Here is a 14,998-nt window from a genome sequence, read left to right as displayed (position 1 = left end):
ATCACATCCCCGGGATGATCGAGGTAACTTTGTCACGAAATGCATGGAAATGTGATCTCATTTCCATTTAGAAATAGACAAACTCTGAAGTAAACCTCCGGGCTTCTTTCTTTCGCCTTTCACCTGTTGGCAATTCAAGCATTTAGACACATATTCGGCAATATCTGATTTCATCTGTTTCTACCAAAACTGTGTCTTCAAGTTGTTGTACATCTTTCTGCCACCAGGGTGAATGCTGAACCGACTACAAGGCATCTGCTGCTGCATTTGATTTCCCTGGATAGTACTTGATCTCGCAATCAAAATCTTTCAGTAGATCAAGCCATCTACGCTGTCTCATATTCAACTCTGACTGAGAAAACAGATATTTCAGGCTTTTATGGTCAGAGTAAATTTCAAATTTCTCCCCATAAAGATAATGACGCCAGATTTTCAAGGCAAATACGATAGCTGCCAATTCAAGATCATGAATGGGATATCGAATCTCGTGTGACTTCAGCTGTCTAGAGGCATATGCGATCACATGACCTCGCTGCATAAGAACACATCTCAGCCCTCTGTGAGATGCATCACAATATACAACGAAATCACCAGTACCCGAAGGAATCATCAAGACAGGTGCACTGGTTAGCCTCTTCTTCAACTCTAGGAAGCTAGACTCACAATCCGCAGACCACACAAACGACGCATTTTTCTGTGTCAACTGGGTAATCGGCTTCGCAATACTGGAGAAATCTTTGATGAATCGTCTATAGTACCCTGCTAGACCCATGAAACTGCGTATCTCTGGCACAGAAGTCGGTCTCGACCAACTGATCACAGCTTCCACTTTACTCGGATCCACAGAAATACCATCTCCAGATATGATATGACCCAAGAAGACAACCTGTCTCAGCCAAAACTCACACTTTGACAGTTTCGCATATAATCTTTCATTTCTCAGTGTTTGCAACACAATTCTCAAATGATTGGCATGCTCATCCAAATTCTTTGAATACACCAAAATATCATCAATAAAAACAATCACAAACTCATCTAAATACCTATGAAAGACACGGTACATCAACCCCATAAACACCACTGGAGCATTCGTTAACCCAAAAGGCATGACAATAAATTCGTAATGTCCATACCTGGTTCGGAATGCTGTCTTTGGTATATCAATATCTCGTACTCGCAGCTGGTGATATCCAGATCTCATATCGATCTTGGAATAGATAGATGATCCCTGCAACTGATCAAATAAGTCGTCGATACGAGGCAAAGGATATTTGTTCTTTATCGTTGCCTTGTTCAGCTGCCTGTAATCTATACACAATCTCATAGAACCGTCTTTCTTTCGCACAAATAGCACTGGTGCACCCCAAGGAGATACACTGGGTCTGATATATCCCTTGGCTAGAAGATCTTCTAGTTGTGCTTTCAATTCCTTCAACTCTATAGGCGCCATCCTATACGGAGCTCTCGAAATAGGAACGGTACCTGGAATAAGATCAATACTAAAATCTACCTCCCGGGTTGGAGGTAACCCTTGAATCTCGTCAGGAAATACATCTGCAAACTCCCGTACTACTGGCAAATCTGCCAATGTCGGGCTCGATTTCAGTAAGTCTACTGAATAAATAAGGAACCCTTCTGCTCCTTGCTGCAACAATCTACTCATAGTCAGATCAGATACTAAGGGAATCCGAGATCTGGAACCCTTACCATAGAATTTCCACTCCTCTGTCATTTCAGGTCTGAATCTGACAATCTTGTGAAAACAGTCTACGGTGGCTCTGTACTTAGTCAACATGTCAATCCCGACAATACAATCAAAATCAGATAAACCAAGTACAACACATTCTAAATCGATCTCATGCCCTTCAAACTGTAGTACACAATGTCTAACTGAAGTCACAGATATCAGACCACTTCCCAACGGAGAAGAAATAGACACTACAGTAGACAATGACTCTACAGGCAATGTATGTGTCAATGCAAAACGTTCTGATATGAATGTATGTTATGCACCTGTATCTATCAATACATATGCAGGATAACCGCAAAGAAAACAGTTACCTGCAATCACATCATCTGGTGCATCTTGGGCTTGCTCTTCCGTCAATGCAAACACCTGAGCTTGTTGTCTGGGAGGTTGGCTCACTGTCTGGCCACCTCTGGCTCTAGGCTGGGACTGTGTAGGCGTGGGCTGGAAAGAATGGACAGACGAAGCTTGCCTCTCAGGCTGAGTCACTGATGCTGATGACCCTGCACCCTGAAATCTCTGTGCACCTCTCTGGGGACAGACTCTGGCAAAGTGTCCTTGTTGCCTACATAGGTTGCATTTGCCCATCACTCCCTGACACTGCTCAGTGGCATGTCGGCCTCCACAAGTAGTGCAATACACACCTGTCACATCTATACTCTGGCCAGGACCTCTCTGTCTTGACCCACTGGAGCACGATGAACTGCTCTCTGCTCTCTTGAACTGCTTACCCTTAGCCTTCAAAGAATATTTCTTCCCACTACTACTGATTCCACTATAAAATCGAGGAGGAGGTGGTGGAAACTGTGTGGCGAACGGTGGCGGTCTCTGACCCTGAACACTATAGGAAGCTCCTCGCTGCCTAATCAAGCCAGCCTCTGCTCCCTTCGCTCGATTCAGCGCCTCAGAAAAAGAGTTGGGTCGCCCCGTGTTCACTAAAGTGAAGATGTCCGGATTCAAACCATTTATGAATTGATCTGCAACTGCCTCATCATTCCCTGCTACGTGAGGTGCAAATCGGAGCAAATAAGAAAACTTGGCAACATACTCTTCTATGTTCCACTGCCCCTGTCTCAAGTTGGCGAACTCGGCCCCTTTGTCTTTTCGATACGACACTGGAAAGAAACGTTGATAAAATTCATCTTTAAATACTTTCCAAGTAATATCAATACCTCGATGTTCTAAGGCTCGTTTCGCTGTTAGCCACCAACTCTTGGCCACTTCTTGCAATTGATGCCCAATCAGCTTCACCCTACGTTCATCTGTATAGGTAAGTGATTCAAATAACATCTCTATATCATCCAACCAGCTTTCACAATCCACTGCATTTTCTGTGCCCTTCAAGGTAGGTGGATGGAATGATTGAAATCTCTTCAACAAAGTCTCCATCGGTGTCGCAGTAACATCCATATGAGTACCTGACGTACTACCCTGTTCTGGCACTTGTCTTGCAGCTGGTTACGGTATCCTTCTAGGCGGCATATCTGATTATCAAACAGATTAGGATACGATCTATACAATCTTTCTCAGCCCTCCTCTGATCATATTCCTCTGATCGAGAATCGGTTCTGATTCAGTCTTTACAAGTATATGTTGTAAATCAACTCAGATACAATACAACATATAATAGGGAAAGCATCAAATCATGCTAGCACATCAAAAGCAAAGAAGAAGACTCGATCTACCCCGCTCATTCTATGCTATCTCAGTCTACAGAACCTACTGCTCTGATACCACCTGTTGTGGGGACCCGGGCTCTAACTCAATTCCTTTCGGGATTAATAGGATCTTTATTCAAAAATGTGGGTCAAAATTTTGCTTTTTAACATTAATTCAAATGTAACCACTAAACATAATATCTTTCTTCATTTAATTACAACACATATAATATACATGTCATGTCTTACTACCAACACATCACTAGGGTTTAATACAAACCATAACTACGAGTAGTACAACATCACTCGTGATCTTCTGCGCCCGCGATCACCACGCTATGTCCATCTCTCATCTCTGTCGTGACCCTGATCCTGCCCCACCTGTTGTTATGCACACATACAGACATAACAACAGCCGGAAACTCCGGTGAGAACAAATCACAGTATAAAACATGTATACATGCTGATACGAAATCATAAATCATGCATGAAAGCAATAACAATGGCTCCATTGTCTATGAAACCGATCTATCTAAACATGCAACTCAAATCAAATCATGTCCTGACTCGAATCGACTCTACTCTAGGGATCCCGGTTTGAATAAGACGTCATTGTCTGTCACCTACCCTCCAATCGGGGTAACTGTACGTCTTATTCCTAGACTTCGGTCAAGTCTGTATCGTATGTCTGCAATCGAAGTGAATCTGATCCGAATCGTCGATACCACCGAACATCTAGTTTGGCAAGTCTGCCAATGACTCTCCTATCTCAAAGGCTTGAATATAAATCTATAAACAAGGCATCATCATATCAAGAGATTTGAATATAAATCTATAAACAAATCATGATCATATCAAAAGATAAACAATAATTCTAGTATGTGATTTTGTTGGGAAACTCAAACTAAATCTCATTTGAGTTGTGTCTTCCCCAAACAAACATGAATTATACCTTTCGTCGCACAATGTCTGTCGATGTCGAAGTGTCGGTGACGAATCTGTCACTATCAAATCTGAAATGGAAATTTTGATACATATTCTATCAATCTCTAATCTCAATCAACACATATCCAATTCAATACTTGATCTCGGTACAATTTGACGACATAACGACGTAATCTCTCGATACCGGTCAATCCACATCTCAACATATATCACCACTTCATAAGTCTCAACTCATAATCATCATTATAAGCACATAATAGTACTCAAAATTTGCATATTTAACTCTAAATATGCTGGAAAATCATAACAATTACATATGATATCCGATAATCGACCCGTTTACGAATATATAGTCACTAACTTCACAGGAACACATAATCTAGTGTAATTCACAATTTCCCCAACATCAATATTTCAAATCATGCAGGAAATGAATGAAACTTACATCCCATTAAAGCCTTTGATGATAGGAGTTCAGAACCGAAATCGGATCGAAATTCGGGTGGCTCGATCTTTCGCAATTCAAAATCTAAGTTATAATGAGAGTTGAGGAATTCTGAACCCTTGCTCTCGTTCCTTGCAGCTGGAGAATGAAGAAAGAACGTACAAGTCATATATATATCTTGCATGTTGAGGGGCAAGTGTCATATTTTTCAAGTAACACGCATGACCGCGGGTGCGGTAGTTCATGAACCGCGGGTGCGCTCAGGCTTCAGCGGTCCATCCAACTTTGCATAAACGTCGACCGCGGGTGCGCTACATATAAGACCGCGGGTGCGGTGTCATCAACGCGGGTGCGGTAACGTTTGGACCGCAGGTGCGGTGTCATTTCTGTAAATACTTTCCAACTCTCTGTCCATCAACCGCGGGTGCACTCCTTCTTGGACCGCGGGTGCAGTGACCCTACTGTAAAAATGGTTAACTTTCTGTTCATGTGCTTCTCTAGGCGCGAGTGCGGTCCCTTCTTCAAGCAACACTTCATCTTTTCGTTTTATCCACATACAATCTAGGGCATTACATTTCTCCCCCTCTTAGATATTAGTTCGTCCTCGAACGTGAAATCAATTAATCAAAGTATGTGAAAACAGCAGTAAAATCAAAAGCTGAATAACTACTCACATCATGAGAATAACTCGGGATATTTCTGTTTCATATCTGCTTCTGTCTCCCAAGTCGCTTCCTCGGTGCCATGACGACTCCACTGGACTTTCACTAGGGGAATAGTCTTCGTTCTGAGCTGTTTCTCTTTCTGATCAAGAATCTGTATCGGTTGTTCAACATAACTCAATGTCTGATCTAGCTCAGCTTCGTCAGGCCGAATGACATGAGAACAATCTGGCATATATCTACGCAGCATCGATACATGAAAGACGTCATGTATCCCGGATAGAGCAGGAGGAAGAGCCAATCGATATGCTCGATCGCCAATCTTTTCAAGAATCTCGTATGGACCGATGTATCTAGGAGACAATTTCCCGCGTTTGCCAAATCTGACAACGCCTCTGAAAGGAGAAATCTTCAAAAATACTCTGTCTCCCTGTTCAAATACTAACGGTCTACGTCTGATATTGGCATACTTGGCCTGTCTATCCTGTGCCGTCTTCATTCTTTTCTGAATGATCTTCACCTTCTCAGTCATTTCCCGAATCATATCAGGCCCAAGTTCTGATACTTCAGATATACCATCCCAATATAAAGGAGATCTGCACTTCTTGCCATACAATGCTTCAAACGGTGCCATCTCTATGCTCGTTTGATAGCTGTTGTTGTACGAGAATTCACATAACGGTAGTGAATCTTGCCAACTAGTGCCAAAATCTAGCACTACAGCCCTCAACATATCCTCTAAAGTCTGGATAGTCCGCTCTGACTATCCATCTGTCTGGGGATGATAAGCAGTGCTCAGGTGCAATGTCGTACCTAAAGCCTGCTGCAGACTGTGCCAAAAGTGAGAAGTGAATCGTGGATCACGATCTGATACGATACACTTCGGCACACCATGTAATCTAACTACCTCTCTGACATACAATTCTGCCATCTGATCGTGTCGATATGTCATTCTGTATGGAATAAAACACGCTGATTTGGTCAATCTGTCAATAATGACCCAAATCGCATCACAGCCCCGGGTTGATCGAGGTAACTTTGTCACGAAATCCATGGAAATGTGATCCCATTTCCATTCAGGAATAGACAAACTCTGAAGTAAACCTCCGGGCTTCTTTCTTTCGGCTTTCACCTGTTGGCAATTCAAGCATTTAGACACATATTCGGCAATATCTGATTTCATCTGTTTCCACCAAAACTGTGTCTTCAAGTCGTTGTACATCTTTCTGCCACCAGGGTGAATGCTGAACTGACTACAATGCGCTGCTGACAATATCTGTTGTTTCAACTCCGAAACATCTGGCACTACAATACGGTTATTCACATACAGGACAAATCACGTACCTGATATTCAGACTGATGTCCTGATCTGACCATCTGAATTGACTGCTGTATATTCTGATCTGTTCTTTGTGCCTCTTTAGTCCTCATAATCAAATCTGGCTCAACTTGAATCGAAGCAAGTCTCAGCGGTCTACTATCTATGTCAAATGCTAAACCAGACAAACAACAATCTTCAACTAAATTCGAAACACCTATCGTCGATAAGGATAAGGCACAAACCTTTCGACTCAAGGCATCTGCTGCTGCATTTGATTTCCCTGGATAGTACTTGATCTCGCAATCAAAATCTTTCAGTAGATCAAGCCATCTACGCTGTCTCATATTCAACTCTGACTGAGAAAACAGATATTTCAGGCTTTTATGGTCAGAGTAAATTTAAAATTTCTCCCCATAAAGATAATGACGCCAGATTTTCAAGGCAAATACGATAGCTGCCAATTCAAGATCATGAATGGGATATCGAATCTCGTGTGACTTCAGCTGTCTAGAGGCATATGCGATCACATGACTTCGCTGCATAAAAACACATCTCAGCCCTCTGTACGATGCATCACAATATACAACGAAATCACCAGTACCCGAAGGAATCATCAAGACAGGTGCACTGGTTAGCCTCTTCTTCAACTCTAGGAGGCTAGACTCACAATCCGCAGACCACACAAACGACGCATTTTTCTGTGTCAACTGGGTAATCGGCTTTGCAATACTGGAGAAATCTTTGATGAATCGTCTATAGTACCCTGCTAGACCCATGAAACTGCGTATCTCTGGCACAGAAGTCGGTCTCGACCAACTGATCACAGCTTCCACTTTACTCGGATCCACAGAAATACCATCTCCAGATATGATGTAAACCCAAGAAGACAACCTGTCTCAGCCAAAACTCACACTTTGACAGTTTCGCATATAATCTTTCATTTCTCAGTGTTTGCAACACAATTCTCAAATGATTGGCATGCTCATCTAAATTCTTTGAATACACCAAAATATCATCAATAAAAATAATCACAAACTCATCTAAATACCTCTGAAAGACACGGTTCATCAACCCCATAAACACCACTGGAGCATTCGTTAACCCAAAAGGCATGACAATAAATTCGTAATGTCCATACCTGGTTCGGAATGCTGTCTTTGGTATATCAATATCTCGTACTCGCAGCTGGTGATATCCAGATCTCATATCGATCTTGGAATAGATAGATGATCCCTGCAACTGATCAAATAAGTCGTCGATACGAGGCAAAGGATATTTGTTCTTTAACGTTGCCTTGTTCAGCTGCCTGTAATCTATACACAATCTCATAGAACCGTCTTTCTTTCGCACAAATAGCACTGGTGCACCCCAAGGAGATACACTGGGTCTGATATATCCCTTGGCTAGAAGATCTTCTAGTTGTGCTTTCAATTCCTTCAACTCTATAGGCGCCATCCTATACGGAGCTCTCGAAATAGGAACGGTACCTGGAATAAGATCAATACTAAAATTTACCTCCCGGGTTGGAGGTAACCCTGGAATCTCGTCAGGAAATACATCTGCAAACTCCCGTACTACTGGCAAATCTCCCAATGTCGGGCTCGGTTTCAGTAAGTCTACTGAATAAATAAGGAACCCTTCTGCTCCTTGCTGCAACAATCTAATCATAGTCAGATCAGATACTAAGGGAATCCGAGATCTGGAACCCTTACCGTAGAATTTCCACTCCTCTGTCATTTCAGGTCTGAATCTGACAATCTTGTGAAAACAGTCTACGGTGGCTCTGTACTTAGTCAACATGTCAATCCCGACAATACAATCAAAATCAGATAAACCAAGTACAACACATTCTAAATCGATCTCATGCCCTTCAAACTGTAGTACACAATGTCTAACTGAAGTCACAGATATCAGACCACTTCCCAACGGAGAAGAAATAGACACTACAGTAGACAATGACTCTACAGGCAATGCATGTGTCAATGCAAAACGTTCTGATATGAATGTATGTGATGCACCTGTATCTATCAATACATATGCAGGATAACCGCAAAGAAAACAGTTACCTGCAATCACATCATCTGGTGCATCTTGGGCTTGCTCTTCCGTCAATGCAAACACCTGAGCTTGTTGTCTGGGAGGTTGGCTCACTGTCTTGCCACCTCTTGCTCTAGGCTGGGACTGTGTAGGCGTGGGCTGGAAAGAATGGACAGACGAAGCTTGCCTCTCAGGCTGAGTCACTGATGCTGATGACCCTGCACCCTGAAATCTCTGTGCACCTCTCTGGGGACAGACTATGGCAAAGTGTCCCTGTTGCCTACATAGGTTGCATCTGCCCATCACTCCCTGACATTGCTCAGTGGCATGTCGGCCTCCAAAAGTAGCGCAATACACACCTGTCACATCTATACTCTGGCCAGGACCTCTCTGTCTTGACCCACTGGAGCTCGATGAACTGCTCTCTGCTCTCTTGAACTGCTTACCCTTAGCCTTCAAAGAATCTTTCTTCCCACTACTACTGATTCCACTATCAAATCGAGGAGGAGGTGGTGGAAACTGTGTGGCGAATGGTGGCGGTCTCTGACCCTGAACACTATAGAAAGCTCCTCGCTGCCTAATCAAGCCAGCCTCTGCTCCCTTCGCTCGATTCAGCGCCTCAGAAAAAGTGTTGGGTCGCCCCGTGTTCACTAAAGTGAAGATGTCCGGATTCAAACCATTTATGAATTGATCTGCAACTGCCTCATCATTCCCTGCTACGTGAGGTGCAAATCGGAGCAAAGAAGAAAACTTGGCAACATACTCTTCTATGTTCCACTGCCCCTGTCTCAAGTTGGCGAACTCGGCCCCTTTGTCTTTTCGATACGACACTGGAAAGAAACGTTGATAAAATTCATCTTTAAATACTTTCCAAGTAATATCAATACCTCGATGTTCTAAGGCTCGTTTCGCTGTTAGCCACCAACTCTTGGCCACTTCGTGCAATTGATGCCCAATCAGCTTCACCCTACGTTCATCTGTATAGGCAAGTGATTCAAATAACATCTCTATATCATCCAACCAGCTTTCACAATCCACTGCATTTTCTGTGCCCTTCAAGGTAGGTGGATGGAATGATTGAAATCTCTTCAACAAAGTCTCCATCGGTGTCGCAGTAACATCCATCTGAGTACCTGACGTACTACCCTGTTCTGGCACTTGTCTTGCAGCTGGTTGCGGTATCCTTCTAGGCGGCATATCTGATTATCAAACAGATTAGGATACGATCTATACAATCTTTCTCAGCCCTCCTCTGATCATATTCCTCTGATCGAGAATCGGTTCTGATTCAGTCTTTACAAGTATATGCTGTAAATCAACTCAGATACAATACAACATATAATAGGGAAAGCATCAAATCATGCTAGCACATCAAAAGCAAGGAAGAAGACTCGATCTACCCCGCTCATTCTATGCTATCTCAGTCTACAGAACCTACTGCTCTGATACCACCTGTTGTGGGGACCCGGGCTCTAACTCAATTCCTTTCGGGATTAATAGGATCTTTATTCAAAAATGTGGGTCAAAATTTTGCTTTTTAACATTAATTCAAATGTAACCACTAAACATAATATCTTTCTTCATTTAATTACAACACATATAATATACATGTCATGTCTTACTACCAACACATCACTAGGGTTTAATACAAATCATAACTACGAGTAGTACAAATCTAGTACAACATCACTCGTGATCTTCTGCGCCCGCGATCACCACGCTATGTCCATCTCTCATCTCTGTCGTGACCCTGATCCTGCCCCACCTGTTGTTATGCACACATACAGACATAACAACAGTCGGAAACTCCGGTGAGAACAAATCCCAGTATAAAACATGTATACATGCTGATACGAAATCATAAATCATGCATGAAAGCAATAACAATGGCTCCATAGTCTATGAAATCGATCTATCTAAACATGCAACTCAAATCAAATCATGTCCTGACTCGAATCGACTCTACTCTAGGGATCCCGGTGTGAATAAGACGTCACTGTCTGTCACCTACCCTCCCAATCGGGGTAACTGTACGTCTTATTCCTAGACTTCGGTCAAGTCTGTATCGAATGTCTGCAATCGAAGTGAATCTGATCCGAAGCGTCGATACCACCGAACATCTAGTTTGGCAAGTCTGCCAATGACTCTCCTATCTCAAAGGCTTGAATATAAATCTATAAACAAGGCATCATCATATCAAGAGATTTGAATATAAATCTATAAACAAATCATGATCATATCAAAAGATAAACAATAATTCTAGTATGTGATTTTGTTGGGAAACTCAAACTAAATCTCATTTGAGTTGTGTCTTCCCCAAACAAAACATGAATTATACCTTTCGTCGCACAATGTCTGTCGATGTCGAAGTGTCAGTGACGAATATGTCACTATCAAATCTGAAATGGAAATTTTGATACATATTCTATCAATCTCTAATCTCAATCAACACATATCCAATTCAATACTTGATCTCGGTACAATTTGACGGCATAACGACGTAATCTCTCGATACCGGTCAATCCACATCTCAACATATATCACCACTTCATAAGTCTCAACTCATAATCATCATTATAAGCACATAATAGTACTCAAAATTTGCATATTTAACTCTAAATATGCTGGAAAATCATAACAATTACATATGATATCCGATAATCGACCCGTTTACGAATATATAGTCACTAACTTCACAGGAACACATAATCTAGTGTAATTCACAATTTCCCCAACATCAATATTTCAAATCATGCAGGAAATGAATGAAACTTACATCCCCTTAAAGCCTTTGATGAGAGGAGTTCAGAACCGAAATCGGATCGAAATTCGGGTGGCTCGATCTTTCGCAATTCTAAATCTAAGTTATAATGAGAGTTGAGGAATTCTTAACCCTTGCTCTCGTTCCTTGCAGCTGGAGAATGAAGAAAGAACGTACAAGTCATATATATATCTTGCATGTTGAGGGGCAAGTGTCATATCTTTCAAGTAACACGCATGACCGCGGGTGCGGTAGTTCATGAACCGCGGGTGCGCTCAGGCTTCAGCGGTCCATCCAACTTTGCATAAACGTCGACCGCGGGTGCGCTACATATAAGACCGCGGGTGCGGTGTCATCAACGCGGGTGCGGTTACGTTTGGACCGCGGGTGCTGTGTCATTTCTGTAAATACTTTCCAACTCTCTGTCCATCAACCGCGGGTGCACTCCTTCTTGGACCGCGGGTGCGGTGACCCTACTGTAAAAATGGTTAACTTTCTGTCCATGTGCTTCTCTAGGCGCGAGTGCGGTCCCTTCTTCAAGCAACACCTCATCTTTTCGTTTTATCCACATACAATCTAGGGCATTACATTTCTCCCCCTCTTAGATATTAGTTCGTCCTCGAACGTGAAATCAATTAATCAAAGTATGTGAAAACAGCAGTAAAATCAAAAGCTGAATAACTACTCACATCATGAGAATAACTCGGGATATTTCTGTTTCATATCTGCTTCTGTCTCCCAAGTCGCTTCCTCTGTGCCATGACGACTCCACTGGACTTTCACTAGGGGAATAGTCTTCGTTCTGAGCTGTTTCTCTTTCTGATCAAGAATCTGTATCGGTTGTTCAACATAACTCAATGTCTGATCTAGCTCAGCTTCGTCAGGCCGAATGACATGAGAACAATCTGGCATATATCTACGCAGCATCGATACATGAAAGACGTCATGTATCCCGGGTAGAGCAGGAGGAAGAGCCAATCGATATGCTCGATCGCCAATCTTTTCAAGAATCTCGTATGGACCGATGTATCTAGGAGACAATTTCCCGCGTTTGCCAAATCTGACAACGCCTCTGAAAGGAGAAATCTTCAAAAATACTCTGTCTCCCTGTTCAAATACTAACGGTCTACGTCTGATATTGGCATACTTGGCCTGTCTATCCTGTGCCGTCTTCATTCTTTTCTGAATGATCTTCACCTTCTCAGTCATTTCCCGAATCATATCAGGCCCAAGTTCTGATACTTCAGATATATCATCCCAATATAAAGGAGATCTGCACTTCTTGCCATACAATGCTTCAAACGGTGCCATCTCTATGCTCGTTTGATAGCTGTTGTTGTACGAGAATTCACATAACGGTAGTGAATCTTGCCAACTAGTGCCAAAATATAGCACTACAGCCCTCAACATATCCTCTAAAGTCTGGATAGTCCGCTCTGACTGTCCATCTGTCTGGGGATGATAAGCAGTGCTCAGGTGCAATGTCGTACCTAAAGCCTGCTGCAGACTGTGCCAAAAGTGAGAAGTGAATCGTGGATCACGATCTGATACGATACACTTCGGCACACCATGTATTCTAACTACCTCTCTGACATACAATTCTGCCATCTGATCGTGTCGATATGTCATTCTGTATGGAATAAAACATGCTGATTTGGTCAATCTGTCAATAATGACCCAAATCGCATCACAGCCCCGGGATGATCGAGGTAACTTTGTCACGAAATCCATGGAAATGTGATCCCATTTCCATTCAGGAACAGACAAACTCTGAAGTAAACCTCCGGGCTTCTTTCTTTCACCTTTCACCTGTTGGCAATTCAAGCATTTAGACACATATTCGGCAATATCTGATTTTATCTGTTTCCACCAAAACTGTGCCTTCAAGTCATTGTACATCTTTCTGCCACCAGGGTGAATGCTGAACCGACTACAGTGCGCTGCTGACAATATCTGTTGTTTCAACTCCAAAACATCTGGCACTACAATACGGTTATTCACATACAGGACAAAATCACGTACCTGATATTCAGACTGATGTCCTGATCTGACCATCTGAATTGACTGCTGTATATTCTGATCTGTTCTTTGTGCCTCTTTAATCCTCATAATCAAATCTGGCTCAACTTGAATCGAAGCAAGTCTCAGCGGTCTACTATCTGTGTCAAATGCTAAACCAGACAAACAACAATCTTCAACTAAATTCGAAACACCTATCGTCGATAAGGATAGGGCACAAACCTTTCGACTCAAGGCATCTGCTGCTGCATTTGACTTCCCTGGATAGTACTTGATCTCGCAATCAAGATCTTTCAGTAGATCAAGCCATCTACACTGTCTCATATTCAACTCTGACTGAGAAAACAGATATTTCAGGCTTTTATGGTCAGAGTAAATTTCAAATTTCTCCCCATAAAGATAATGACGCCAGAATTTCAAGGCAAATACGATAGCTGCCAATTCAAGATCATGAATGGGATATCGAATCTCGTGTGGCTTCAGCTGTCTAGAGGCATATGCGATCACATGACCTCGCTGCATAAGAACACATCCCAGCCCTCTGTGAGATGCATCACAATATACAACGAAATCACCAGTACCCGAAGGAATCATCTAGACAGGTGCACTGGTTAGCCTCTTCTTCAACTCTAGGAAGCTAGACTCACAATCCGCAGACCACACAAACGGCGCATTTTTCTGTGTCAACTGGGTAATCGGCTTCGCAATACTGGAGAAATCTTTGATGAATCGTCTATAGTACCCTGCTAGACCCATGAAACTGCGTATCTCTGGCACAGAAGTCGGTCTCGGCCAACTGATCACAGCTTCCACTTTACTCGGATCCACAGAAATACCATCTCCAGATATGATATGACCCAAGAAGACAACCTGTCTCAGCCAAAACTCACACTTTGACAGTTTCGCATATAATCTTTCATTTCTCAGTGTTTGCAACACAATTCTCAAATGATTGGCATGCTCATCCAAATTCTTTGAATACACCAAAATATCATCAATAAAAACAATCACAAACTCATCTAAATACCTCTGAAAGACACGGTTCATCAACCCCATAAACACCACTGGAGCATTCGTTAACCCAAAAGGCATGACAATAAATTCGTAATGTCCATACCTGGTTTGGAATGCTGTCTTTGGTATATCAATATCTCGTACTCGCAGCTGGTGATATCCAGATCTCATATCGGTCTTGGAATAGATAGATGATCCCTGCAACTGATCAAATAAGTCGTCGATATGAGGCAAAGGATATTTGTTCTTTATCGTTGCCTTGTTCAGCTGCCTGTAATCTATACACAATCTCATAGAACCGTCTTTCTTTTGCACAAATAGCACTGGTGCACCCCAAGGAGATACACTGGGTCTGATATATCCCTTGGCTAGAAGATCTTCTAGTTGTG

Source organism: Primulina tabacum, chromosome 2 (assembly GCF_025594145.1).
Source record: "Primulina tabacum isolate GXHZ01 chromosome 2, ASM2559414v2, whole genome shotgun sequence".
NCBI classification, from domain to species: domain Eukaryota; kingdom Viridiplantae; phylum Streptophyta; class Magnoliopsida; order Lamiales; family Gesneriaceae; genus Primulina; species Primulina tabacum.
This window is presented reverse-complemented; position numbering follows the sequence as displayed.